General features: G+C 45.1%; 1 long non-coding RNA gene across 1 annotated transcript in view; it reads left to right on the plus strand.

Annotated features, from left to right (window-relative positions):
• Nucleotides 1-16615: 16615 nt before the first annotated feature.
• Nucleotides 16616-27477, plus strand: part of LOC138811172 (uncharacterized) — a 71297-nt gene continuing 60435 nt past the window's right edge. Inside the window, exons 1-3 of the long non-coding RNA XR_011367328.1 lie at nucleotides 16616-16841; nucleotides 21682-21835; nucleotides 24692-24858. This is a non-coding gene — a long non-coding RNA (uncharacterized lncRNA). The remainder of the gene's footprint in view (nucleotides 16842-21681; nucleotides 21836-24691; nucleotides 24859-27477) is intronic.

Genomic DNA, 27477 nt, shown 5'->3' on the forward strand with positions numbered 1-27477 from the left:
TCCATGCCTCTAGCCTTATTTTGTATTGGTTATTCTTAAGGTAGGATCTCATTTTATGCCTGCGCTGTGAACCTGCTGCTTCCTATGTCATTGGGAAAGATAGATATGTGCCATTGTGATTCTTCCATGGCTGAGATATCAAGCATGCCCACTGCTTCAAATCATTAGTTGAGATGAAGTCTCTCAGATTTCTTGTGTTGGTTTTTTGACTGAGGCTGGCCTCAGACTCTGATCCTTCAGTCTTTACCTCCTCAGTTGCTAGGATTACAGGCCTGAATCACCTTGCCTGGATTACTTTTAAAGTAAGGGAAAGTAAAATAACCTGAAGTTAGAATAACCTGAAGGGATTCAAGAGGAAAGTAGAGAAAGTAAATCACACGTGCCATGTGGCACTGTTGCTGCTATGCATGGAAAGTAGGGCCACTTCACTATCAGGTGCAACTAGTGAATTGAGCCAGGCAGGCTTAAATGAGTAAGAAGACACACAAGGTCTAGTTGGCTTTAGGTATGGTATGATCTGGAAGTTTGTAGTACTGTCAGGGCATGGGCTTCTTCTCTCTAAGTTCTCTTGGTTCTGCCTTTATATTAGACTGAACACTCTGTACTCCCCATGCCCCTCCATACCTTGGTGGTAAAATATGATAACACTTTTTGACCTTATATCCATACCCAGACCCTAGAGGAGAGAATCTATCTCTGTTGCCTCTATAGAAAAGACATCTTAGCATGATCTGTTTAAATCTTTTATTTTATTTTTATTGTGAAAATACTACAGAGGGGTTACAATTACATGGGCAAGGTAATGAGTACATTTATTACCAAGCTTTCTTGCCTCCTCCTTTGTTTCTCCTTCCCATCCCTTCCCATCTCCCCCCGCTCCGCCATCCCCCCACGCCAAAGTTGTAAAGTTCATTTTTTGACATAACATCTTGTACAAACTTATTGGTCCACTTTGGATCTGATGTGTTTATTATGATAGGATTCATTCATAATCACTAGTCAAGAAGATGGGCTGTGCTGGGTGACTTATCCTACTTAGAGCTAGGGATGGGATTGGGCCACCTCAGTCATATGGAAAGAGCATTTACACAGAGAAGAAGCTGGCTACTCCTGGTTGTGGTGGTGGGAAAGATAGTTGAGAAGAGGCTGACAGATGTCCATGTCAGAGCCCTGCTGACATCGTGGGGACTAAACTTGACCCTCAAAATGCCACCACTTTGCCACTCTAGCCCTGTCTTTGTGGAGCACTGAACCTGTATCTTGTAGATCAGCACTCTCTGACACCGCTGGGCTGAGGTGCTAATGGCATGGGCCTCAGTTTCTCACTGGGGAGAGCTTGGGTGTTAGGATTGCCAGCCTTGTTGCCTCAAGATGATTAGTTGAAAGCTGTCTTCATTGAGAATTTTCTTGTCAGTTCTGTGGCTGCTTTCCTCTCCCTGCTCTGAGAGCTGCTCCTCTCTCATGTGCATGCAAAGTCAGCTCACTGAAAATCTCTTGAGCTGAAAAAGAGCTTCTGTCTCTCCAACTTCCCCTGCTGTTCCTAGCATGAGGAGGTAGATTGTTCATACTTTGGAAGCTAGAGGAAGCTAAACAATTCCACTTGCTGTGTGTGGGGGGGGTGTATTTATGCATGTGTAGCTGGTTCTGCATGTGGCTCTCTTTCTCACTCTTTGATCTATCCATGCTTCCTGTTTGCTGCCCTCTGCTGAATAGAGATAGGAGAAGGAAGGGGGAAACAAAAAGCAGCCCCAGTTTTTCTTGTTCTTGGGTTTTTAAGAAGTTGAAGCTGTGAATGCTGAATTTTCCTCAGCTTCCTTAGATGATGGAAGACACAACATAAAATACTACTTGTAAGAATCTTAATGAGGAGGATATATGTAGTAATAACTGGCTGCCATTCATTTAGCCCATTACTTTTGTTTTTTGTTTTTTTTTTGGTCAGTGGTGGGGCTTGAACTCTGGGCCTGGGCACTGTCCCTCATCTCTTCAGCTCAAGGCTAGTGCTCTACCAGTTGATCCACAGCCCACTTTCTGATTTCTGGTGGTTAATTGGAGGTAAGAGTCTCACAGGCTTTCCTGCCCTGGCTGGATTTGAACCATGATCCTCAGATCTCAGCTTCCTGAGTAGCTAGGATTATAGGCATGAGCCACTGTGCCTGGCTTGTATGGTTGCCGTGTTTGACTGAGTTCAGGAGGCCAGGCATTTATCCTCCCTGGACCCTCTGTTTCCTGGCCTGTAAATAGAGCTTTACCTGTCTCCCATGCCAGCAGAATACAGCTAAAATGGGGCTTGTCAGAGCCAGAAGCCAATGACTCATGCCTGTAATCCTAGTTACTCAGGAGGCTGAGATCTGAGGATATGGTTCAAAATCTGGGAGACTATTATCTCCAATGAACCACCAAAAAGCTAGATGTGGAGCTGTGGCTTAAGTAATAGAGCACTATCCTTGAGCACAAAAACTCTGGGCCAGGGCCCAGGCAAGCCCCTGTGTTCAAGCCCCAGGATTATCATAGGAAAAAAAGAATAGGGCGGGGCTGGTTCATTTTTTGACCCATATCTCTTTCCACCTGGCCTTCCTTGGGGCAGCTGTCACGTGCTGTGGCAAGGGGTGAGTCATCCTTTATCTGCGGTGAGCTGTAGGAAGAGGGTCTTCCAGAGGTGTCGTTCCATGGGTCTGGGTACTCCTGCCTGTTTCTCCCTCCTTCATGCAGTCTCCTCCCTCTGCTCTCTGCTTTCCCCTGGCAGTGGGCAAGGCAGGTGACTGCTTCTGCCACCAAAGCACTGTCAGGGAACAATAGTCCACATTAAGAAGGGCTGCCAGGCACCATGCCAGAGGTATTAAAGGGACATTTGATGACTTTTAATGTGAATCATCAGGTTTTGTACTCTTTCTCTCTGTAGCAGATAAAGGGCAGGAAAGTCCAGGTATGGATTTCTTCCCCCAGCCTTATGGGGTTCTCCTTGTGGTGTTAATGTGCCTCTTTGACCCCAACCCTGCTTTCAATAATCTCATCTCTCTGTGTCATTCCCAATTGGTGTTGGGCTGTGTGTATGTGTGGTTGTGTGTGGTGGCTATCAGACACCATTTTGGGGTCCGGTCATGGAGCCTGAACTCTGGGCCTGGGTGCTGTCCCTCAGCTCTTCAGCTCAAGGCTAGCACTCTACCACTTAAGCCACAGCACCACTTCCAGCTTTTTTTTCCTGCTTATGTGGTGCTGAGGAATCAAACCCAGGGCCTAATGCATGCAAGGCAAGAGCTCTACCACTGAGCCACCTTCCCAGCCCCTAAGACACCATTTTAGAACCCACAATTGCTGCATTCCTTGTCCTGTCCCTCCTTCTCCCTTCCACCCTCCTCCCTCTCCTCTTTGTGCCAGTCCTGGGACTTGAACTCAGGGTCTTGGCACTGTCCCTGAGCTTCCTTTTGTTCAAGACTAGCACTCTACCACTCGAGCCACAACATCTCTTCTGACTGTTTCTGTTTCTGTGGTACTGAGGAATCAAACCTAGGGCTTCATGTATGCTAGGCAAGCACTCTACCACAAAGCCACATTCCCAGCCCTGTCAAATCTCTCTTAACCTTTTCCCTGTCAGATGGGCAGCAATCTTTGACTTGAATACACCCCAGTGGGGGGATCTCACTCAGTTTAGCTCAGCAGGGCTTAGGTAATCTGCTGTGGCCCATAGTGACTTAGAGGATCTTCATCATTTTTGTCTCCTTCTGTATCTTTCCTGGCAGGTAGAATTCATCTATGTCTTTTGGAAATGTTTATAGAATGTAATTTGTACAGCATAGTGGCATGGATGTTATGGTGGGTTTGTCATTTTCCTAAGGCCTTCCCAGGAGTGAAGTAATGTTGAAGGAGTCCTCTCAGCAGGACAGCCCCTAGAGTGAGCCTATGGCTAGGGAGAGAGGATTCCCAAGATTTACTCTCTGAACCTTACACTTCTTTTGTCTCTGGCAGCTCTAGTTCCAAATATAACCAGTGTGTTGTATGTGATCATGTAGTCCAGAGCCTAATATATGGTTTTGTAGATAATACAGTCTCCACTATAGCCACTCGCTTCTGCCACTGTAGTATGTATATAGCCACACACAGTCTATTCATCACCTGAATATGCTGTATTTCAATAAAGCTTTATTTGCCAACCCCTATTCTGATTTCTTCCTGGTAGAAGTTCTGCATTGTGAGGTGGGGGCCATCCTGAACTATTTGACTCTGGGTAGACCCTTGACCTGACAGAGCCTCTGTGTCCTTATCTGTATGTTGTGTGACTTGGGAGAGTGAGTTCTAATGTTCCTGCTTTAGCCCTGGGATCTCAGTGAAGCTCTGAGTTCTCTACTGAATCTGGCCCAAACTTTGATTCTGACTCCGCCCATTTCCCTCCTCTTACCCTATCCTAGCTTTCCTGGATCCTTGCTCAACGCTCCTAGCTCTTCTCCCCACTTCTGCTGGAATCTCAGTCCATTTTTAACACCCAGCCAGAGAATGCATTTATGAGTAAAATCAGAGGCTCCTATCTCTTTTCTAGAATTCATTAGTGCCTTGCAGCTACTGCTCAAGTTCAAGCTCCTGCCTTGTCTGGCCCTTTTGTACCCCTCCAGCTTCATTTTGTGTGTGTTGGTTGTGTTCACCATCACACTCCAGCCTGTTGGCTGTCTTACACAGGGGGCTCACTTCCTACCTTAGGTTTTTGCTCAGAGAATGAATGAATGCTCTTCCTAACAACTTTGACTTAGTTCTCTTCACCTTTGAGGTTTCAGCTCTAGTGTCACCTCAGACAGCCATTTTTTTTTTTTTGGTCGTGGGGCTTGAACTCTGGGCCTGGGTGCTGTCCCTCAGCTCTTCAGCTCAAGGCTAGCGCTGTACCACTTGAGCCACAGTGCCACTTCTGGCTTTTTTTCTTTTTGCTTATGCGGTGCTGAGGAATTGAACCCAGGGCCTCAGGCATGCAAGGCAAGTGCTCTACCACTGAGCCACCTTCCCAGCCCCCTCCGACAGCCTTTGGTGTTGTTATTGTTAGCTTTTTTTGTTTTCATCCTGGGTCCTGAACATTTTTGCTCAAGGCTGGTACTCTTCCACTTGAACTACCAATCCCATGCTGGCTTTTTTGGTGGTTAATTGAAGATAAGAGCCTCATGGGCTTTTCCTGTCTGGGTGATCCCTTAGATTGCAGCCTCCTGAGTAACTAGGATTACAGAAACAAGCCACGGGCATCTGTTTTGATAGGCATCTCTTAGAGCTGACATCTAGAAATTCCCTTATCACTCTGCAACATATCTGTGAATGATCCACTGACTAGAATCTGCTTGCTTGTTGGTTTACTTGTTTGTTTTTCTGCTTCATTAGATCGTGAGCACCATAAGATTCAGGACCTCATCTGTCTTATGAACTGATTCTTCCAAAGACAAGCACATAGTAGCATCAGTATCTTGACTGACTGTTGTGTTCCTGCTGAGATTCCGTGTGTGTGTGTGTGTGTGTGTGTGTGTGTGTGTGTGTTTATTGGTATTGGGGCTTGAACACAGGGCCTAGGCACTGTCCTTAGCATTTCTTTCTTTTTTTGTAAGTCGTGGGGCTTGAACTCTGGGCCTGGGCACTGTCCCTCAGCTCTTCAGCTCAAGGCAAGTACTCTACCACTTAAACCACACTGCTACTTCTGGTTTTCTGGTGGTTAATTGAAGATGAGAGTCTTACAAACTTTCCTTCCCAGGCTGGCTTTGAATTATGATCCTCAAATCTCAACCTCCTGAGTAGCTAGGATTACAGGCATGAGCCACTGGCTCCTGGTTGCCTTTAGCATTTCTTGCTTAAGACTGTGAATCTACCATTTGAGCCATACTCTACTTTTGGCTTTTTGGTGATTAATTGGAGGTAAAAGTCTAATGGACTTGTCTTCCCTATCTGGTTTTGAATCTCTATCCTCGGATCTCAGCATCTTGAATAGCTAGGGTTATAGGCTTGAGCAATGGATGCCGGGCATCCAGGACTCTTTATCTGCTGCTGTTCCCTTGTATGTCATTTGGAAGTCTTTCTGCTCTTGGTGCTAGGAGACACTGTACACATTCTCACTCAGGAGGCTGCATTCTTGTGCTTTCATTTCCTCAGGTAAGATCAGATACCTCAGTAGGATGAGCTTCCTGGAAGAGCAGCTGGTTCCTGGCCTGAACTGATTGACTTCCTCTTTTTTTTTTTTTTTGACTTCCTCTTAAACTGTCCATTAGCATCAATCTGTCCATCCCCTTCGCCTACGTGGCTTTGTGGGTGGTGTCTCTGAGTGAGGATCTGTCTAGTTCTCTCCCTTCAGATGGTCTTATAAAACCATTTTTTACCACCATAATAAAGATGATGTATAGAGAGTTACAATTTCATAATTGAGATGGTCTTTTTAAGCACAAAAGAGTCTCTTTGGGGTAAGATTTTGTTCTTGGAAATGTGGGCCTCTGTTTACTGTGTTGGGGGGAAGGTGTTTGCTGCAGCTAGGGTGAGGGTCCTTTGGGACCAGAGGTAGGTCTCTTAGGGAGAAAGGCTGCATCCCAGTGACTCAGTCTTTCCTTAGGCCCCATGAAGGGGTAAACGGATTCACAGATGGAATTGTTTCCTCAAATAAGATCTGTTATACCAGTGGCCCACACATGCAATCATAGTTACTCAGGAGGCTGAGATCTGAGGATCACAGTTCAAAGCCTGGTCAGGTAGCAATGTCCAGTTAGTGTCCAGTTAACACCAAAAAGTCTGAGTGAAAACACTAAGGGACAGCTCCCAGGCCCTGAATTAAAGCTGCAGTAGCAGCACGAGACACACACACACACACACACACACACACACACACACACACACACACACACACACACACACACACACACACACACACACAGTAACAACCTGTTAAAATTCTAAGACTCAATCCTCAGAATATGACTTTAGTTGGAAACAGGGTGATTGTAATTAACATGGTTAAAGGGTGTTCCTGCTGGAATAGAGTGGGGCCTTAATCCTACGCTACTTTGTTGGAAAGACTACCCCTACAAAGACGAAGTCAGAGATTGGGGTTATGCTTCTTTTTTTGGGGGGGTCCGGTCATGGGGCCTGAACTCTGGACCTGGGTACTGTCCCTCAGCTCTTCAGCTCAAGGCTAGCGCTCTACCACTTGAGCCATAGTGTCACTTCCTGCTTTTTTCTTTTTTTTGCTTATGTGGTGCTGAGGAATTGAACCCAGGGCCTCATGCATGCAAGGCAAGCGCTCTGCCTCTGAGCCACCTTCCCAGCCCCGGGTTATGCTACTTTTGGCCAAAGCACACCAAGCGATCCCAGAGGTAGGGATAACTGTCTTGATCTCTTCTAGCTCCTTCTGTTCCTTTTTTAATTCTTACAAATGATCCTTCCTTCCATGGAGGATTAACAAATCCCACTGCCCATAAGTGTTCTTTAACTAAAACCACTCTCCTGATTAAGAGATTTCCATCAACATCATTGTCTGAATATGTGGTCCTTGCGTTTTGTCACTCCACTACAATGTCTCTCAGTTTGATCTGAGTTCCATCTACATTGATACCAACAGTTTTGTTCTGGATCCAAACTAAATTTGGGGGAGTTCTGTGTGGTAGTTATAAAAAACCACTCCCAGGGCTGGGAATGTGGCTTAGTGGTAGAGTGCTTGCCTAGCATGCATGAAGCCCTGGGTTCCTCAGTACACATAAAGACAAAGAGCCAGAAGTGTTGCTGAGACTCATGTGGTAGAGTGCTAGCCTTAAGCAAAAGAAGCTCAGGGACAGCACCTAGGCCAAGATCAAGCCCCAGGACTGGCAAAAAGAAAGAAAGAAACAAACCCAAACACTCTCAGTGTAACAGGGAACACAAATGAGTTGACAGAGCTGTAGCATGCAAGGCAGGACATAGAATAATTCCCTCTGGAAGAGGAGACCAGTGGAATGTTTTACCATGAAGAGATTATGCTGTGGAGATCTGAAAAGGCTTCTGCAAGTGATAAGATGTTTTTTTGTTTGTTTGTTTTTGTTGTTTTTGATGCAAATACTGAGGTTTGAATGTAGGCTCTGAGTGCTGTCCCTTAACTTTTTTGCTCAAGGCTGGTGCTGTGCCACAGCTTCATTTCTGGTTATGTGGTGGTTCATTTGAGAAAAGAGTCTCATAGACTTTCCTGCCAAGGCTGGCTTTGAATCAAGACCCTCAGATCTCAGCCTACTAAGTAGCTAGGATTACAGGCATGAGCCACTTGTGCCTGGCTAAAGTAGTGAGTAAATTTTAAGGTGGTCCTTAAGAAGATCAAGACTGTAGTCATGTGTATGCAGTATGACTGGGCCTCTCACGTGGTAAGAGGGGGCCTATTCCAGCTATAACGGGTGAGGCCGAGTCACTGAAAGTTCTGTTAATATCTGCTAGAGAGTAATTGCAGTGGTGGGTAAGGGACCGGTCACAATGCTTTGATGACTGGGCTATAGAAGCTGGACTTCAGGAGGCAGGGAGGCAGGAGGCAGTGAGGGAAGGTTTTTTGTTTTGTTTTGGTTTTGTTTTTGTGTGTGTGTCAATGTGTGTGTTTTAATCATCCCCCATATTGGTATTTATTACATAAATAACATTTCTAGCCAAAACAAGTAACAACTTCAGTGACTGAATTCCCAATGACCCATTAGCCAACCCAGAAAACAAAAAAGCCATAATGACAAGAAGAAATAAAATTAAAATTGAAAAGCACCTTTTCCTTGTTGTATTTAGTGTTTCAACTGAAACCCAAAGCTGATATTAGATGTAAAATCCACTTGCAGGATTCTTGTGGCTGTGGGTAGTTGTAAGCCTAGGATGAGGGAAGCACAGATGTCTCAAGAAGGTAAGTGAAGGAACATGAAGGAAGCATGGAGCCAGGGAGAGCAGCAGCTGATGCTAAAAGAGAATGGATCCTTTCATTCATCTACTGTGCCCACCTGCAGGTATCCAGATGCCAAATAATCTGCAACATCTGAGCTCAGGATATTCATCATATATAATAGTTATTGCTGGTGCAGTACTAAGTACTCTCTATATTATTGTTCTTTTTCTCTAGGGGGCTGGGGGTTCTGAGGTTTGGACTCTGCTAGGCTGGTGCTCTGCCAAATGAACCATGTCTGCAGCCCTGTTTTTTACTGATTGTTTTTTTATGATAGGATTTCACTTCCTGCCTGAGTGAATACCTGAATGTGATTCATTTATTCTAGACTGCCGCTCTTCCTGACATCACAAGCACACACTGCCTTCCATGTAGATGAAATCTTGCAGACTTTTCTGCCCGGATTGATTTGGAAGTGTGACTCTCTTTATCAAGCCTCTTCATTAACTAGGATTGCAGTATCTGGTACCCTGCTCATGATCACATCAGCCTAATAATATGTGGACCATAATTGCTCCATTTTATAGATGAGGGTACTAAGCATAGGGCAAGAGATATGCTTCACTCAGGGCCACACAGCTGGCTGCTGAAATGCTGACTGGCCTGCAGAGCCTGAAGTCCTAATCCCAGAATGCAGTGTGTCTCTCTGGCTTCTGTGAGTACAGGTGTGTGCAAGTTCATGGGAGAGCCTGGCCTCCTGAAAAGGGAAGCCCTGACTATTCTTTTCAAGTTGAGTGTGATGATTCAGCCAGGCCCTAAAGGCTAGGGAAGGGGTGGGAAGCCATGTGATTCTAGGCAGAGGTGCAGCACAGACAGCAGTCCGGACTGGGAAAACAGCAAGGAGTAGTCAAAGTCCCCAGGTTTGGGAGAAGCTGGGCCATAGGCAGAGCTGGGTCTGCCTAGTCTACCTTGCAGTTCATGGAATACTGTGTTTAGTAGCTAAGTCATGCAGCCAACTAATTGTTTTGTTTACCTCTGTCAAGCATTTATAGCTGGGCCAGGTGAGTCAGGGAGAAGCCCAGGATGATCCTGGGAAGGATGTGTACACTCCAGTTCCAGGCCTTGCTGTGCAGTCTCAGCCTGATTGAGGGCTGCTGGCTGAGTCTATGGTTCTGCTTCATTTACATGTGAGTCATCCATCAGTTTCTTACCGAATACTGAATGTACCCCAGACTGGTACTCCAATATTCCTAGAGGGAGGGACCCAGTCTCTGACCTTCAGACCTGTTGTACTGCTGCCAGACAGTGAATTTCAGACATGACCTTGAGAGCCCAGTAAAGGCCATGTGGTACCTTTCAGACTGCCTTCCTTACTACCCCTTGTCTCCTTGCCTCATTCTCATTCTGCCTTAATACCAACCTTTCAAGACCTCTGTTTTGTCTGGGTTTGATCCAGACATCACTGTCTTAGTTATATGTGTTTAGATACATTATTTATTGATTTATTTATTTGGTGCTGGTCCTGGACTTGAACTCAGAACATAGGCGCTCTCCCTAAGCCTTTCTGGTCCAGGCTAGAGCTTTATCACTTGAGCCACAGTTTTGTGTCTGGGTAATTGGATGGGTAATTTGATGGGTAATTGGAGAGAAGAGTCTCATGGACAGTTAGCAAAATGAACTCCCTTCCCATAGCTTAGTACACTCCTTCCCTTCTCCACAGCTTAGTATGTTCCCTTCCTAGGCAACACCAGGCCCACTTGGTAAAGGCAGTAAATAATCAGCCTCCAACACCCTCTACCTTGGGATGGCTCTTCTCTGGAATAGCTACCACCATATAAGCCATGTAAGCAACAAGAGCCTCTTAGAGTGATCTTCAGGTCTGGGCAGTTGAGAGACCCCTTATCTACTATTTGGACAGTAGCCATAAATCCTCATCTTCCATTATGAAGCCCCTGGCCCACACTTCCACACCAGGGTCTCTGCCTCCTCGTCCTTTCTAGCCCCTCCTAAACCTCCTAGGTTATATAGGTCACCTTAGACATAGCTGGTGCTGCTTCTCACTTCTCCCCTGTGAGAAGGTTTCTTGCCGGGTCCTTTCCTGGCAATAAACTTTTCTTTATTCTCTGTACCTGGATGTCTGTGAGGTTTTCTGGGAAAGTCTAATAATCTAGCATGGTCTTTCCTGCCCAAGCTGGCTTTAAAGCATGATCCTCAGATCTCAGCCTTCTGAATAGCTAAGATAACAGGTGTGAGCCATCACTGCCCAGCCTGAATACATTTCTTAATCTCTTTCTTTTGTCATTTCTTTAATTTTTTGGGGGGAGGGAGAGTGGAGACGTTCTCCTGGGACTTGAGCTTTGTGCTTGGGTGTTGTCCCTAACCTCTTTTGCTCAAGGCTAGTGCTCTACCACTTGAGTCACAGCTCCACTTCTGGCTCTTTTGGTAGTTAATTAGAGATAAGAATCTCACAGACACTGGGGGCTGATGGCTCAAGTCTGTAATCCTAGCTATTCAGGAATCTGAGATCTGAGAATCATGGTTCCAAGTCAATCCGCGCAGAAAAGTTCTTGAGACTCTTTTTTTTTTTTTTTTTTTTTGTCGATTATAGGACATGAACTCTGGGCCTGAGTGCTGTCCCTCAGCTCTTCAGCTCAAGGCGAGCTCTCTACCACTTGAGCTACAGTGCCACTTCTGGTTTTCTGAGTGTTTATTGGAGATAAGAGTTTCACGGACTTTCTTGGCTTTGAACTGGGATCCTCAGATCTCAGCCTCCTGAGTAGCTAGGATTACAGGCGTGAGCCACGGGGGCGCTCACCTTTCATGAGACTCTTATCTCCAATAAACCACTAGAAAACTGGAAGTGGCACCTTGGCTCAAGTGGCCCAAGCCCAGAGTTCAAGCCCCGTGACAGACAAATAAAAAAAAAAAAGAATCTCACAGATTTTCCTGTCCCGGCTGATTAGCACTGACCCTCCCCAATAAAATGGACATAATTATACTACTTAGTGCTTCAGGGGATAGGTTTTAGGATTAAATGAGTTTACACACACACACACACACACACACACACACACACACACACACACACACACACCACTTTGAATAGTGCCTGGTGCTTAATAACTGTGATAGTGATGCCATTGTTATGCCCAGTGTGGGTTCTCTTAACCTAGACCCTCTGTAGTGGACACACTTTAGAATTCAGAGTCAGGCTTCAACCAGGTTAATACAGAGGATTTTTTAACTATAAAACAAGAGAATAGACTAATGAGAGATTTGCTAACGAGCCAGTTGGTCAAGCCTGTATCCTAGCTGCTCAGGAGGCTGAGATTTGAGGATGGCAATTGGAAGACAGTCTGGGCAGCAGAAATAGAGCTATGGCTGAAGTGGTAGAGTGTTAGCCTTGAGCCAAAGAAGCTCAGGGACAGCACCCAGGTCCTCAGTTCAAACCCCCAGGACTGGCACCAAAATTAAAAAAAAAAACTGTAAAGGACATAGGAATATCAGCTGTAGGAGCAGCCACTATCTGAGTTGCCATCACATGGCTGAGGAAGTGGTTCCAAACACCTTCTGCTCAGGGCCGTGGCAGAGTTCTCAAGAAAGAGTCCGAATGGGACTTGGGGAGGGGAAAGCCATGCTATTTACCTAGTGGCGGAGAACTTACTGAAAGCTCTGCTAAGGCATAGGGAAGGAAATTGGTGGTGTGAGATGTTGGTGTTGGATGATGTTGATCTCCATCCTGTGCACAGCTAAATAGAGCAGTTGTTCTGCCAGGAGCTGGACCTGGAGAGGCCATGCCTGGCCACCATCCTCCCCCTGAAGGGTCTCACACCACTGTGGTAGTTGGAAGGTCAACATCTGGAATGGCTGTATCGCATTCTGCATAGTGGGCAATGATGGTTGTGTTGCAGCAGAGAATTAAAATATTGATAATTGGTGGTCTTTGTCAGTGTGAGCTGAGAGAACAGAACTTGAACAGAGGATTTACAGAATCTTGTATTTCTCATGTTGGGGAAACTGAAAGTCTGAGCTCAAGGCTGCCAGAGTCAAGGTCATGGTCAAGGTGCTAGTTTATAGCTAATTGCTTTTTTTGCAATTAACAATTAGGGGTGAAGACAGTGTTCAGGGGAGAGCTCCTGTTTCTTCTCATGAAGACACTAATCCCACTCTTGGGGCTCCCTCCTCATGAAATAATCACCCCAAATTCTGGCACATTGGTGAATTTGGCAGAAGGGACCCAAGCAGTCAGTCTGCAACATCCACACAAGTGTTCTTAAAATTAGGAATGTTGGCACAGTGCATACAGTGTATTGTGGAATAGCCTTGGTTCCCTGTGATCAGGCACCTCCCTCCCCCCATGGCCAAAATGTATTCAGACAACACATGAATTGGATAAATAAAGGCTATTAATACACGTGTCTTTTTAGATCAGATTTTGTTGCTAAATGAGTTAAGAAGTTATTAATGTTTTAGATTTTGAAATTGAGGCAAAGATGTGCTTGACCTGTGGTATTTTTATGACTTTCTCTACTTATCAGTCATAGTGATCTCTGGAAATGTGAATAATGCCCCTGGCTCTCCTGTAGGAAACTACTCCTGGTCCCCTCCTCTCCTGTCTTCCCCACCTCTGTTCCCAGCCACATTGACTGCATGAAAACCACCTGCCTCTTACTACATGGAATGCTTGTTCTCCCCCTCTGTCTCTCTCTCTGTCAGTGTCTCTGTCTCTTTCATATACACTCACACACACACATATATACACAAACTTCTTATTTTTCTGTTTATGTGGTACAGGGGAATTGAACCCAGGGCTTCATGTGTGCTAGGCAAGCACTCAACCACTAAGCCATATTCCCAGCCCACGTACAAACTTCGAATTGGTCCATATGGTTCAAAACATTAAATGTAGATAGATGAGGCGGGGTGGGGGGAGGGAATGATCAAATGAATGTGGGGAATGGTCACAGCCAATATATATAAAGGCTGTGAAAAATACAAAATTTAAAATGCATTGAATAGAACAAATAAAATGGAAAAGGGATGTTAGGAAGAGCAAAAGGACCCTCCCCGTTCCTCACTCCCCCAGGAAAAAGCAAATGTAAAAGGGCAGGAAGAGCATAGTTCCAGGAGGGCTGTGTGGTTGCCAGGGGCTTTGGGGCTGGAAAAGAAAGAGCAAGAGGTGAAACTAGTTTCCAGCAGAGTTGGCTGGAGCAGAGTATGTCTGGGCTGTGTGATTTAGCCTTTGCTAGAGGCCTCCCCCACTTCCCTCCCTCTTCCCTTCTCTCCCCTTCCCTCCCTTCCCTCCCTTCTGCTCCTCTCCTCACTTTTCCTAACAAATTCTAGAATCTGGTGACTTATAGAACAAACACCTCATAGTTTCTGTGGGTCAGGGATTTGCACTTTGCTGTATGAAGTGGTCTGGTTCGTGTGAGATTGTAGTCATGATATCTAGCTCTTCACCCTTCTGGGGTCTCAACTGGAGCTGGGTGGTCTGCTCACAGTGTTGTGTTGTAGCTTGATTTCCCTAGACCAAATGATTCAGGAAGGAGGAAAAGATCAAGCTGACAGCTCTATTCCCTCTTTGACCTAAATGTAGTCTCTGAACATGTCCATGATACTTGAAGCTTGCTGGGAACCAAGTGCTGTTTGCTAGAAAACACAGCTACTACCTTTGATAAGAGCTGTTAAGCCTTGGAGCCTATTGATACCCTGTTTGAAAACATTGCTTGGCACCACCACTTTGCATAAGAACCTCCACCACTTTACATAAGAGCCACTAAGCCTTGGGCTGGGAAGGTGGCTCAGTGGTAGAGCGCTTGCCTTGCATGCCTGAGGCCCTGGGTTTGATTCCTCAGCACCACATAAGCAAAAAGAAAAAAGCCAGAAGTGGCGCTGTGGCTCAAGTGGTAGAGCACTAGCCTTGAGATGAAGAGCTAAGGGACAGCGCCCAGGCCCAGAGTTCAGGCCCCACGACTGGACCCAAAAAAAGAAGAGCCACTAAGCCACTTACCTATGACAACATTGATTGGCACCTTCTGAAGATTCCCCACCTATGACCTTTTGCAAGATATACTTTGCAGTTTTGGTGCCTAGCAACCCTATTGACCTGCTAATGCTAATTACCCTGCTCAGCGTGCTATATATACTGCTGTGTAAAAAATAAAGTTTGAGACCTTGATCAGAACCCTGTCTTGGTCTCCTTCCTCGTGTCTGGTTTGTCTCTCATTCAGGTCAGTTCCTCTTCGAGCCCTTGTTGACCGACCCCGCGGGCCGGGGCAGAAGCTCTATTCATTAAGTCAGAAATAATATCTGAAATGCTGCCTCTGTACAGGAAGAGAACCAGACTCCAGCTCTTCAGGGGAGGAGTGTGACAGAATTGGAGGCCATTTGAGAGCCTGTTGTGTGCTTGACATCATGAATGGCACAAGGGATCCAAGGTGCAGCCCCTGATGTACACTCTAGAAGTTTACATCTGCCAGAAAAGTTATGCTCTGCTCCATGACTGATCATGAGAAGGGAGACAGACTTCTTAGAGAGGTCTGAGAAAGTGGAAAGCAGAATGGATGGTAGCAGAGGGAGGCTCTAGGGAGGAGCTGGCTCCTGCCTTCATGTATTTGCAGCTTTCTCCTCTGTTTTATTTATTTATTTATTTTTTGTCGGTGTGAGGCTTGAACTCTGGACCTGGGCGCTATCCCTGTGCTCTTCAGATAAAGGCAAGCATTCTGCAGCTAGAGCCACAGCACCACTTCCAGTTTTCTAATGGTTTATTGGAGATCAGAGTCTCATGGACTTTTCTGGCCGGGCTGGCTTTGAACCGTGATCCTCAGATCTCAGCCTTCTGAATAGCTAGGCTTACAGGTGTGAACCACTGGTGTCAGGCTTACCACTGCTTTTTGTTCATCCTTTGTCCCTCCATTTCTGTGCACTAATTTTATTTTTATGCTGAAGAAAAATAGAAAGCTATTATCTATCCTACTTCATGAGGTTATTTGACTATTGTACCTAATTTGGTTATTGCAATTGAGATATTGTGGGCTTTAGACAGTGGTCAAATGCAAATAAGATTGATTCATTGGTTGTTTGATGGATCGAGTCATTCATTCATTCATTCATTCATTCATTCATTCATTCATTCATTCAGTACATTTATTGTTGTACCAACTATGTAACCAGCAAGATATGTGCCTTACATTCTTGTGGAAGAGACACCTAGGTGGTAAACAAGCAAATTAATAAATATGACAGTGGTTATTGGAACTGTGGACTTTTTGTTTTTTGTTTTTTGTTTTTTTTTGTCGGTCGTGGGGCTTAAACTCTGGCCCTGGGCGCTGTCCCTCAGCTCTTCAGCTCAAAGCGAGCGCTCTACCACTTTAGCTACAGCACCACTTCCGGTTTTCTGGTGGTTTTATTGGAGATAGGAGTCTCACTGTCTCTCCTGCCCGGGCTGGCTTTGAACCGCGATCCTCAGATCTCAGCCTCCTGAGTAGCTAGGATTACAGGCGTGAGCCACCAGCGCCCAGCTGCGGACTTTTTGTTGTTGTTGTTTTGTGCCAGTACTGGGGTGTGATCACAGAGCCAGAGTATTTTTGCTTAGTTCTGCTTAAAGGTTGATGCTCTACCATTTGAGGCCCATCTCTATTTCTGACTTTTGGTGGTTAATTGGAGGTAAGGTCTCACAGACGTCTCAGGTTGTTTTCAAACTGCCATCCTCACATCTCAGCCTCCTGAGTAGCTAGGATTCCAGGTGTGAACCACTGGCACCCAACAATTAAGAATACTGTTAAGGAACTAAACAGACTGATAGTAAGTGGTCTCTGAAAAGCACATAAGGTGAAGAGAAACCCTTTTTCTTTCCAAAGGTTTAAGTCTGCTGAGATCAACCAACTGGAGACAAAGATATATTCATCCTATTTTGTAGTTGGAAGAACCATAGGAGGTGATCAACCCACAATCCAGTGAGATTTAAAAACAGAAATCACTTCACCTATGCTCTGCACCATGGAGTTGGGGAGTATAGGTAATTTAGAGGGATGGTAAATGATTTTTAGGTAAAAAGAGCAGTATTTGCACTTTGTCAGAGAACCACGAGACAGGTAGGTACAGAGAACAAAGGTAGGTTTATTGCTGGGAGGGGGGCTGGCAAGACCCCTTCTCACAGGGTAGCAGTGAGAAGAATCATCTGGTATTTTCTGAGGTGACCTGTATAACCTAGGAGGATTAAGAGGTGATACAAGTGACTAGGAGGTAGTGACCCTGGTGAGGGCCAGGGGCTTCATCATGGCAGACTAGGCTGCTGTCCAAATAATAGATAAGAGGCCCTGCATCTGCCCAGACCTGAAGGTCACACTAAGGGGCTCTTGTTGCCTTATATGGTTGTAGCTGCTCCAGAGAAATGCCATCTTAAGTTTGTGGAGGCTGATTATTTACTGTGTTTTTAAATGGGCCTAGTGTTGCCTAAGAAGGGAGCATGCTCAGCTGTGGAGAGGAGAAGGAGTGTATTAAACTATGGGGAGGGAGCTCATTTTGCTAACATAGGGAGTCTGGGACAAGGTTCCCATAGGCTGTGGGGGAGGTAGTGACAGGCTCTGAGAACATGGGGACAGAATTTTCCTAGGAATAAAACTTTCTTACTTGGCAGATAAATCTCAAGGAGTCCCTGGAGCTGCTCTAGAAAAATAGATAAAAGGTGGACATTGGTAGCTCATGCCTATAATCTTAGCTAATGTGGAGGCTGAGATCTGAGGATCACAGTGTGAAACCAGCCCAGGCAGAAAAATCTGTGAGACTTTTCTCTCTGTTTAACTATTAAAAAGCCAGAAGTGGAGGTGTGGTTCAAGAACAGCAGAGTTGAGGAAAAATGACAAGTGAGAGCACAAGGCCTTAAGTCCAAGCCCAAGTACCAGTATCAATTTTTTTTAAAAAAAGATGTGAATAGACTCCTGTCTTGAAAAAAACAGGAAAAGGCAGTATTGGAAGTATGGTTCAAGAGGTAGTGTACCAGTCTTTGGTAGAGTACCAGCCTAGCAAACAAAGGCCCTTGACAGTTGAAACTGTAGTAGGTACTATCAAACCATTCTTTCAAACTTCTTTTTTTTTTTGGGTCCGGTTGTGGGGCCTGAACTCTGGGCCTGGGCGCTGTCCCTCAGCTCTTCAGCTCAAGGCTAGCACTCTACCACTTGAGCCACAGCACCACTTCTGGCTTTTTTCTTTTTGCTTATGTGGTGCTGAGGAATCGAACCCAGGGCCTCAGGCATGCAAGGCAAGCACTCTACCACTGAGCCATCTTCCCAGCCCCTCTTTCAAACTTCTTTAGAATGCAGAATAGAGAATATTGTAGAGTGGTTAGAGTGTGGGATCATTCATTACCCTCCTTTCATGTCAGCCCTGACCCCTTCCCTCCTTCCCTCCCCTTCCCTCCATGCCTTCCTTCCTCTGTCTCTTTTTTGGTTGTACTAGCATTTGAAGTCAGAGCCTGCTGCTTACTATTCAGTTGCTCTACTACTTGAACCCTGCACCAGCCCACTTTCTGAGCCTTTCTGAACCTCAATGCCCTTATCTGTAAAATGAGGACAATTATCTCTGAGCTCTATAATTTGGAGTATTTTCAGGAAAATTTTATAAGAATAGTTGAAGTAATAGATATGAAAACACCTAAATGCTTAAGAGCATTATTGATGAGAAGGAGCACATCTTTTTTTTAATACATTTTTTATTGTACAAATGCTGTACAGAGGGGTTGAGTTACATGAGTAAGGTAATGCGTACATTTCTTATCAAGCATTGCTGCCTCCTCTTTTGCTTTTCCCCTACCATCCCTTCCTTCCCACCTCCACAAATACGCTCCATAACCCCCACACCCCCTACCCATGCCTAAATTGTAAAGTTCATTTTTCAACATAGTGTCTTGTACATCTCATTGTTACAATGGATCAACCTGTATCCCTATTTAAATATTTTGTTTTTTCCCTTTCCCTCCCCAAATTAGAAAACTGTATATACAAGATACAGGGCATTGACATCAAATACAGTGAAAACAGGGGGTATACCTTGGGGGAAGAACATACAAAGAAACAAAAAAAAATCACATGGTACATTATAAATACGTTAGAAACCATAGCAAGAAAGAAAAAGACAAAACTTGTGTCCCTATCTTGGGGTTCATTTCGCTTGACATCATCTTATTTGGTCATATGTACATAGCTTTTGACCTTTTCTGCTTGTCCCTGACATATACTAGTTATTGTAAGTAAGGAAACCATGGGACCTATGTTTCTTTGGGCCTGGCAAGAAGGAGCACATCTTCACTCCAGATTTATCCTTTGTGTCCTGGGCTTTTTTTTTTTTTTTTTTTTAACTTTTTTTGGCTTTGATAATTGGCTTTGATAATTGGATGCTCTCAGATGAGATCTTCTGGTGTCAGGTTAAATCCATGTTGCCTTACAGGTGGGTGGGCAGGTGGGTGGCCTGTTCTAGGATTTGTCCTAGTTTAGCAGCAGTGGTGTTCCAAGGAAATGAAAAAGAAATGAATTTAGGCTGCTCCTGCAAGAGTCTGTGTTACAGGAAGCTCAGCAAAAAGGACATGGTGTCTGCTATCTCTGCTGGCTTCTTAGAGACAGTGTGTGGCACCAAAGCCCTGGTGCTGGGTTATCCTGCACATCACCAATGGCACTGAGAGCACATTGTAGCTCTTTTCTCATTGATTGATTGGTGCTGGTACTGGGGCTTGAACTCAGGGCTTCCCACTTAGCTTTTTGCACATTACTAGTTCTCTCCTACTGGAGCCACACTTCTACTTCCCAGAGATTATGGCTTTTTCAGAATGCTACTCCAGTCAGTCTTTGTACCCCAGCCCTTCTTCACCTCTGGCATTGTGTAGCAGTCACTCATCAATCTGTGACTGGTCAAGTGCCTGCCATGTTTCTGAAAAGGACAATCAAGATGTCAGGGTGTTCCCCCATCTCTGCCCTCAGGGCTAGGCATCAAGGCTGGGCTGTTACAGTGGACCAGAATGGCAAGACCTGATGGAAATACTCCCCAGGATACATTGGGGAGAATACAATTGAAGCTCCTAGCTAGCAGGTGCTAAGCTGAGTTGGGTTTGATTTCTGTCTTCAGAACTAGAGAAAGCAAGTATAAGCAAATATATGGAGAAGCAATAGTGCTTGGGGCATTGGTGAGAAAAAGGTTGCAGGCAGAGTAGCTTCTCCCACCCAGGCTTGGCTGGAACTCAAACTCATGTGGTTGTATGCCTGTTGCAGGACCCCCACCAAGAAGATCACTTCAAAAGCAAGGCTTTATTCAGGTGGGCTGCAGCTCTGGCTTTGTCCCACACACTGACTCAGCAGAACTTAGGAGGAAGCCCCGAGCTGAAATTTCACAGTGTTTATAAAGGCAAAAACTACAAAGGGATAAAAGGAGAAGAAAAAAAAAGAAATCACAGACTGACAAATTTAAGGCAACAAGAGGTGTCAGCAGGGCATTCCAAGGCAATAAGGGGTTGTAGGGAGTTATCAAACTGGCTGGGTCTTAAAGGGCATTCCAGAGCAGTTAAAGCTTAGCAGGGAGTTTCCTGGCTAGTTGGGTTCTGATAAGCTGTAGCTGGGATAATTGGTGGTCTGGGTTTGTTCACAGGGTCTGTTTATCTTGGGCCAGCTTGGTCATCTCCTGAAGTTTGTGGGGACCCAAGGCCAGCTATAGTACAAAGTGGGGCCTGACTTCAAAGTAGCTTTGTTCAAGTAATCTATGGTTTAGCAGTTTCAGCACAAACAAGACGGTTTCTGAAATTCAGGTGGGCCCAAGGTTAATATGAGCAGCAGAAGGCTGCTTCTAAACGAAGCCACTTTTAACTCTTCAATGTCTCATATCCACACTAGCCCCTTCCATATCCCAGGATAGTTCTTGTGTCCTGGATTCCTCTTCCCTCACTCCCTCCCTTCTTCCCTTCCTCCCTTCCTCCCTTCCTCCCTTCCTCCCTTCTTCCCTTCCTCCCTTCCTCCCTTCCTCCCTTCCTCCCTTCCTCCCTTCCTTCCTTCCTTCCTTCCTTCTTTCCCTCCTCTTCCCTCATCCCCTTGCCCCCTCTCCCCTTCCCATTTCCTTCCTTCCTTTTTTTCCCCTTCAGGAGTTGAGACTAGAACTCCAGGCATCACTTTGTCAACCAAGCTTTTTTTCTCAAGGCTGATGTTCTCCCACTTGAGCCACACCTGCACTTCCAGCTTTTTTTCTGTTTCATTGGAGATAAGAGGCTCATGGACTTTTCTGAAGAGACTGCCTTTAAATCATGATTGTCAGCCTTCAGCCTCCTGACTAGCTTGGATGACAGGTGTGAGTCACCAGTACCAATCTAGCTCTACTTTCTTTACCAATTCAATCTAATCCATAACTTTTAACACACTGAGTTTGGGTGGTGGCCAGTGTCATATTCACCATAGGCCTGAGCCCCCTTCCTTCCACTCTGAGAATCTCTTAACAGTTGGCCATCTGATATATTGGTGGATCCTCCTCTTCGGTGGTGCTGGGGATCTTGCAATGGGACAGTCCAGATGGGGTGACATGTCATCACTTACTGATGTATTCTTTTTTTTTTTTTTGTCGGTCGTGGGGCCTGAACTCTGGGCCTGGGCGCTGTCCCTTAGCTCTTCAGCTCAAGGCGAGCGCTCTACCACTTGAGCTACAGCGCCACTTCCGGTTTTCTGGTGGTTTTATTGGAGATAGGAGTCTCACGGTCTCTCCTGCCCGGGCTGGCTTTGAACCGCGATCCTCAGATCTCAGCCTCCTGAGTAGCTAGGATTACAGGCGTGAGCCACCAGCGCCCGGCTACTGATGTATTCTGACAGTGCCTTAATTTCATATTTTTTAAGGAGCCTCTCCCTGCCTTCCAGCAACTCAACACTGGATCCCACAAAACTGGCTCCAGCCTCAGTGATGGCTGTGATTCTTCTTGCCTGGTGCCTTCATGGTCTGCAGAGGTGTCAGGAGCCAGCAGCTGAAGAGCAGTCTGCAGCTTTGAATGAGGTGATGTACAGATTACTTACTCCTCAAACTCTTTCTGTACCTAAGTGTGTAACTTTAGCATGCATTTCAGTGCACTTTTTTTTTTTTTTTTTTTTGGTCATGGAACCTGAATTCTGGGCCTGGGCACTATCCCTCTGCTTTTTTTTTTTTTTTTTTTTAAATAATTTTTTATTGTGAAAATACCGTACAGAGGGGTTAGAATTACATGAGCAAGGTAATAAGTACATTTCTTATCAAGTATTGTTGCCTCCTCCTTTGTTTTTCCCCTCCCATCCCTCCCCTCACATCTCCTTATCCCTCAGATCTTCATCTCAAGGCTAGTGCTCTGCCATTTGAGCCACAGTGCCCCTTTTGGCTTTTTCTCTTATGTGGTGCTGAGGATCAAACCCAGGGCCTTATGCATGCAAAACCAGCACTCTACCACTGAGCCACCTTCCCATCCCCTCATTGCACATCTTAAAATGCAACTTGTAGTATTTGAGGCACAAAAATGGTGTTTACTCTGAATTCTAAGATTCCTAAATAGTTAACTTATTTATGCCCCAGAAATTGATATCATTACCTCAACTAAGTAAATGACTAGTAGTATTAGCCAATAGATGAATTCAGGCCCACTGAATTTAATATCAGAAGCAATGCAGAGGCACAGAGGCTTGTAATTAGGGTGGGCGCTAGTCTCTCATGCCTGTAATCTTAGCTGTTGAGGAGACTGAGACCTGAAGATCATTGTTTTGAAGCCAGCCCAGGCAGGAAAGTCCATGAGACATTTATTTCCAGTTAGCCAAGGAAAAGCTGGAAGTGGCCAAGTGCTGGTGGCTCACACTTGTAATCCTACCTACTCAGGAGGCTGCATCTGAGGATCAAGGTTCAAAGTGAGCCTGGACAGGAGAGGCCATGAGACTCCTATCTCCAGTAAGCCACTGGAAAACCAGAAGTGGCACAGTAGCTTAAATGGTAGAGTGCTTGCCTTGAGCGGAAGAGCTGAGGGATAGTGCCCAGGCCCAGAGTTCAAGCCCCACAACCAACAACAACAAAACACTAGAAGTGGTGCTATGGTTCAATGGTAGGGTGCTAGCCTAGAGCAAAATAAGTTCCAGGGCAGTGCCAGGCCCTGAGTTCAATTTCTAGGGCTGACGCAGAAAAAGGCTTATTCTTAGTTTAACCTTCTCCTGTTGCTATCTGGAAAGTATTAATATTTGAACAAAAGGTGCTGTGTTGTCACTTTGTACTGGGCCCCTCTACCCTGTGGCTAGTCCTGAGGAAGGTTCATGTGCCTCATCCCTGCTACATTGTGTGCTTGCTCTTTCATGGAATCTCGGTAAGTGTGGGGGAGTGTCAGCTGGTCCTGAAGTAGTGAGCTCCCCATCCTTGGAAGAATTCAAAGTTGAAACTGGAGGAAATTGGAATGCCAGATGGGAGGAGTTAGAGTAGGCAATCCTTAGGATCTGAGTTCCTATGAACCCTGATTGTAGGATTCTGTAACTTATCCTTCTACAATGTTACTGAATGTCAGAAAATAGAGGAGATGAGGACCGAGGAAAATGGTCTAGTGTGTAGGATTCTGCAAGTACGAGGAACTTGGAGTTATTTCCTTACTGTTGGCAGTAGTACTGGGCTGCTGACCCTCTGCTCTCCCCAATGTTATCTGTATGGGAGAAGCTCTGTTCTAGTGCTGAAAGTTCTCCTCTTGGTCAAAGGTCACAGCAGTGACACTAGAAGTGCTAGTGTCCTCCTTCTGAGGCCTAGCAATTACTTGCCCAGCACCTTTGTTTGCTAAAGAGGGGAGTGTGTGTGTGTGTGTATTTGCATGTGTGTGTGCATTGGTAAACAGGATGGACTGGAGGGCAGGAAGAACAAATGACACTCCAGACCTCCTGCCATGTATGTGACATTCCTTCTCAATGTTGGAACTTTAGGCAAGTTATTTTCATCTCTTTTCCCCTCACTTTCTGCCTCTGGAAAAGGGATCTGAGAGAATGAATTTTAGCAACTTGACTCAATTTTTAGAGATTTTCATTAATAACACAATTTATACAGCACTTTGTGTTTTTCAAAGAACTTTTCACATATGTGAGCTCACCAAAATTGTCAACAATGAGAAGGTGGTATTTGCACCATTTAAGTGATAAAGGAACAAAGGCCAAAAAGACAGTGGGTGGCAAAACTAGGCCTCTATGTCCACCATTTCATATAGGGATCTTGGCTATTTTCTAAAAGTTTATCCTTTTGTTCATTGAGCTAATAATGACAGGTTCCCATAATGTGATACTCACATAGTCCCTAGGCTGCTCCTGTGCACAAGGATTGTTTTTCTAAGACAGGATCTGTCCATGTAGCCCATGTTTACCTCATACTCTTAGTGTTCTTCTTGCCTCTGTTTCCTGAGTACCACAATACATGGCCACAGGGATGGTTTTTGCTGAGGTCCTCCATCCTTCTCTGGTCTGCTTTGACTGGGAATGTAGCAGGGTGAGAGCCAAGCCCTGAGTTCTAAAGTTAGATACCTTCTGTTCACATCTCCCAATTTGTCCTGTAGCTGAGTGGCCTGGACAAATGACCTTTTGGGACCTGATTTTTTTCATGTGTAAAAGAATGGTAAACTTAGCTTCTTTCATGCAGGGCTGGTGCTATACCACGAAAGCTTTACCTCTACTTCCTACATTTCTTTCTAGTTAATTAGAGATAAGAGTCTCATAGATTTTCCTGCCTGCATTGGCCATGAACCATAATTTAATGATCTTAGCCTCCTGAGTAGCTAGGATTACAGGTATGAGCCACTAGCATTGGGATATTAGGCATATTTTTAAAATTAGCTTTTAGGCTTGGAATTGTAGGCTTCTTTGGTTTTCTTTTTAGTATCTGTTAAGTAATTTTCAAGGTACTGCCTGAAGTCCCAGGGAGCCCCTGTGAACCTACTTGAAAGAAGATCTCATCACTTAAAAAACAAAACAAAAAAGAGAACCACCAGGAAAAAAAAAAAACACCCTGCATAACACCTCTGTGAACATGGGAAAGCAAAGAAGGTAAGTTATGACATCCACTTCTTGCTGCCATTTGGTATTTTGCAAACTGCCACTGCTATTAACAGTCACTTTTGAGTATTTATGATCTTGCAGTTAGTTGGAGCACTTTGATTCTCATAAGAAAAACAGGTTCACATTTAGAAAATGTGCCCTACAAGTAGCTGAGATCCCTCAGGGAGGCTGATGGATGGGGCCCACACAGGGGAAGGAAATGCAGCCACCTCGCCAGCCTGCAGAACTTTGCCTTTTCCACACACCCTAGTTGGAAGCTGTTTTTGTTTGTTGTGGTGGTGGTTGTTTGTTTTTGTGTTTTTTTTTCCAGTCTTGGTATTTGAACCCTGGACCTGGGTGCTATCCCTTAGCTCTTCAGCTCAAGGCCAGCACTCTACCACTTGCTGCTTCCAGCTTTTTCTGTTTATGTGGTGCTGAGGAATTGAACCCAAGTTCTCATGCATGTGAGGCAAGCACTCTATTACTGAGCCACCTTCCTAGCCCCTTGAAAGCTGTGTGTTTATGTCTGGATCCTTACCCTGCCAGGGATGGACTTTCTGTGTGGCTCTGGCATAGTGTCCCATGGCAAAAGGACATGTAGCTAAATACCAAACCACTTTCCACACATATGTCCTTGCACCACACCAGCCACAATGCTAGCAAAGACCAGAAGCTGGTCTTTGAATTTATCCCAGAGTCCTAAACTGGTTCTTGGTGTGTGCAGGATAGAAGGGAGAGTTTTGGATCTGGCCAGTGTTGAAGCATCAGCCCAAGTAGAGCACCAGATCCTAAACTAGAAATTGGGAAAACACTGGCTCCCACTTTGGGCCTCAGTTTTGACTCTCGCTACATGATGCTCTGAGGTCCATGAGGTGCTTCAGTGCCAAATTATACAGGACTTGTGTTCAAGAGAAGTTGGGGTTTCCAGAGAAGGAGAATTGCATTTTAGGATTATTAGTTGTTTTTTTGTTGTTTTGGTGGTGGTCGTGAAGCTTAAACTCTTTGCCTGAGCGCTGTCCCTGTGCTCTTCAACTTAAGGTCAGCGCTCTACCTCTTGAGCCACAGCACCACTTCTGAGCATTGCATTTCAGTGACAAATTTACAAAGGTCTTGTCACTGTACATGTAAAGAAAGCATCATCAGCTTGTCAGTGAGAATCTTTTCACCAAGTGGATATGAGGGAAGGTTGGGGTTCCTACTCTGTCTGTGAGACTTTAGCTGGGCTCTGGGTCTTCTCAGGCTTGTTTCTACTTCTGTAAAATCCTTCCAGGAAACCTCTTCACATTGAGTTGCTATGGCTTCTTGGGCTCCTCTTGGCTGTGACAGCTTCTGACACTGCCCTTGTTTGGGGGCAGCTTGGATGGTTTTGAGGAGCCCTAGTCAGACATGCTTTAGAATCTGTTGGGATTCATCTCATGTGTTTTTGATTTTAGATTGAAGTTCATGGATTTGGGAGGAGAAAACCAGAGAAGTAAATGCCATTCTTAGCACAAAGTTGATGTATTTTCACTGTCAATTTGACCTTGATCACCTAGTCCGTGGGCCTTCATAGTTCTCCAATGCCAAAAATCTTTTTCTTCCTTTTTTAAACTTTACTCCCCCCCCCACCTCCCAATCTATCTCTTTCTGTGTCAGTACTAGAGCTTAAACTCAATGCCTGGGTGCTGTCCTTTAGCTTTTTCATTCAAGGCTGGTACTCTACCACTTAAGCCATACCTCCAATTTAGGGTTTTGCTGATGAATTAGAGGTAAGGGTCTCTTTGATGTTTCTGTTTGTGTTGGATTTGAACTTCTATCCTTAGATCTCAGCTTCCTGCATAGTTAGGCATGCCCATCTCTTTTGAGAAGACCTGGTGATGTAACATATTATTGACTGTTTGCTGTGCACCTGGTAAAGTGTTGTGTGGCAGGGCTATGAAGACACTCAAGACATCATCTGTGCTCAAGTATCCCAAGAATGAACTGCAGCTCAGATGTGTGCAACAGCGCTCTCAGCGCACTGGGGAATGTGCATTGATAGTGTTCATAGGACTTCAAGGAAGTTAGTTACCTGACCAGGCTTTCCAATTTCCTGATTTTGTGCTTTAAATGAATTTCCATGATTCCCTTCCATTTCCTTCAAACCATAATATTTTTTTTTGGTTGGTTGTGGGGCTTGAACTCTGGGCTGGGACACTGTCCTTGTGCTCTTCAGCTCAAGGCGAGAACTCTACTGCTTGAGCCACAGTGCCACTTCTGGTTTTCTAGTGGTTTATTGGAGATAGTAGTCACACGGACTTTCCTTCCTGGGATGGCTTTGAACCTCGGTTCTCAGATCTCAGCCTCCTGAGTAGCTGGGATTACAGGCAGGAGCCACCAATGCCTGGCAAACCATAACATTTTAAATGTTACAAGAGAGAGAGAAAATTACAGAAGCTAGCATATTTCTTTTGGAGACATACCCAGAGACTCATTATTTTTAAGCATTTTCTTAGCACTTCTTGTGTTGAAAGCATTTTTAACTCATTAATTAGTAATCCACATTAATATATAGATGGAATTAATCTATTCCAGACAGAAGTTTGTCTTGAGGAAATACAAAAAACTTAAGTACTATTCCTTTCCACCTGTATCTTCTCTCTCCTCCCC

Source organism: Dipodomys merriami, unplaced genomic scaffold (assembly GCF_024711535.1).
Source record: "Dipodomys merriami isolate MVZ:Mamm:240054 unplaced genomic scaffold, mDipMer1.0.p SCAF_1043, whole genome shotgun sequence".
NCBI classification, from domain to species: Eukaryota; Metazoa; Chordata; class Mammalia; order Rodentia; family Heteromyidae; genus Dipodomys; species Dipodomys merriami.